Source organism: Pongo pygmaeus, chromosome 8 (genome assembly GCF_028885625.2).
Source record: "Pongo pygmaeus isolate AG05252 chromosome 8, NHGRI_mPonPyg2-v2.0_pri, whole genome shotgun sequence".
NCBI classification, from domain to species: Eukaryota; Metazoa; Chordata; class Mammalia; order Primates; family Hominidae; genus Pongo; species Pongo pygmaeus.
In genome coordinates this window covers 5468108-5470556 of record NC_072381.2, presented here as the reverse complement: position 1 = coordinate 5470556, position 2449 = coordinate 5468108, and positions in this window count along the sequence as shown.

The following is a 2449-nucleotide window of genomic DNA, read 5'->3' as shown; positions in this document are numbered from 1 at the left end:
CACTATATCCAACATAGACCAACAATATCTAGAATTGGCTCTTTATTGAAGTGTGGAAGAAAACTGTTACTGAGCAAAAGGGCTGCTGCCCAATGTGCTAGAAGCCAACAGTGTTGCGTTGCATTTTTGAGAAAAGAAAGGCTTTTATTGTGAATTGACCAACAAGAACATAGAAATTCAGCTCAAATCTGTCTCCCTGTGCTGGCTCTAAGACAGTATTTTTATTAGAAAAGATTTAGTGGGTAGGTTCTGGGATTAGTAGGTGATTGGTGGAAGGAAAGGGAAGGTCTGGAAGGTCTTTATGCTTCCTCATGGGTTATTTCCTCATGCTTCCTCATGGAACACATGTACAAAATTAGGAGACATTGGTATGAAACATGGTAGAAGTTGGGGCTGCTACATCAGCAAGCTCATTCTGCACAGACTGTGGTTGGCCATATTGGTTCAAACCAATTTCAGCTAGTTAAAAAAATATCTTATAAGCAGAGGTAGTTTCAGCATTTTATCAAGTTCTTTCTTTTCTTATCTACCACCCTGAAAACTCAATAATTTCTGTTAGTCATTGATTTCTTCAACTCTTTGGAGCACAGTTTCAAAACCTTGTTCAATGGAAAGAATCTATACTATTATTATCATTGTTTTAAATAATGGATGTTTGCTTAGATTTAGCCTCTTAGTTCTCTGGCACTCTTCATTCCTTCTTGCATTACTATGCTTCCATCTGGGATTATTTCCCTTTTGACAAAATAACTCATTTTAGCAATCTTTTAATGTAGATCTGCCAGCAGACAATCCTCTCTATTTTTATTTTTCTCTAACCATGTTTAGGTTACCTTCATTTTTAAATGATATTTTATCTGGGTATAGAATTCTAGGTTGACAGTTATTTTGTTTCAGCGTTTTGAAATATGCCATTCCATACTTTTCTGGCTTTCATTATTTCTATTGAAAAGTCAGCTGTCGATCTTATTGCATCCTGGAAAGCAGTGTTTTTTTTTTTTTTTCATTTGGTGATTTAACAGTGATGTGCTTGGGTGTGTTTTTATTATGTTCATCCTACTTGAACTTTTTAGAACTATTAGAATCTGTGGCTTGATGTCTCCTATGAGTTTTGGAAGATGCTTGGCCAATAGTTCTTCAAATATCATTTGAGTTTTCTTTCCTTTCCTTATGTGACTTAGACTACACATATAATTCCTTTACATTGTCCCAAATGTTGCATGCACTTTTTTTAAAAAATATTTTTTGTCTTTTTTCTACCTCTCTGCTTCCAACTATATATTTTCTACCTTACATAAGCTTTGGAAAATACTATGTGGAAATAATTTGATCTGTTCTATTAAACCCCAAAGACATTTCAGTTATGTTTGTTGGTAGTTGTTAGATCTTTCTTTTTCATTGAAAATCCAATTGAACAGATACAGATCCATGTAATTTATGAATAATTCTGTTACTGAATATTTTGCATACAGGCAAAAGTCCATTTTTTAGTAGAGTTTAAAGTAGCTATACTTTTGACAATTTATTCCAATGATAGTTGTAAAAACTATGAAGAGTTGATAAGAATGTTTGTGCTTGGCAAGACAGAGGCCCAGGGACATGAAATAACCTGCTTAATGTTATAAGTCCATAGGATGCATTAAAGCAATGAATTAAATATTGTTTTATAAATTCTATGTAACTTTCAGGGCCTTAGTTCTATTTATCTTTGGGCATTACGCATTCTCTATATTGCTTTTATTTTCATTCTTTTCTTATTTCTTCTATTACACTCTTTCAAGAGAGCAGAGCATTATTCTTAATCTTTGTACTTTTGGCATCTGACACAGTGCCATGCATATAGTAGGTAGTAATGTCTGTTGAAGATATATTGATATTCCTGAAGGATTTAGGAAGCATATTAGGGTATATATTATCCTTCTTATTGTCTTATTTTTTATGGTTCTATACTTCTTAAATTTTGCATTTATGAGAGGTGGACCAAGGACATTTGAAAAGACTCAAGGATTTGTGAAGTAAGATATGGCAGAAGCCATATTTTATAGCAGCAGTTAAATAGAGGAAATGACATTATGTTCTAGCCCAATATTCATTATCAACACTGTCTGTTGAGACTTTGGCAAACTCACTTAATGTACTTTGGCTGAATATTTAACATTGGGGTTAAGAAGGAATAATATTTGCCTTTCTCCCTCAAGGAGTGAGGAGGAGGTCATTAGAATAATGGTTGAGATAACTTTGAGGACTATAAACACTAATTAAATGTGATCTTGAGGCAGGAGCTACCATATTCATCTGTGTATTTGTAGTGTCAGGCATATTGTAGGCACTCCAATATTTACTAAATTGGAAAGTACCTTATTTCCTACCCTACTGTAATCACATCTATCTGATTGTAACTTCTAATACTCCTCTTCAATCTCCTCCTTAAAATTATTTTGAATCTTCA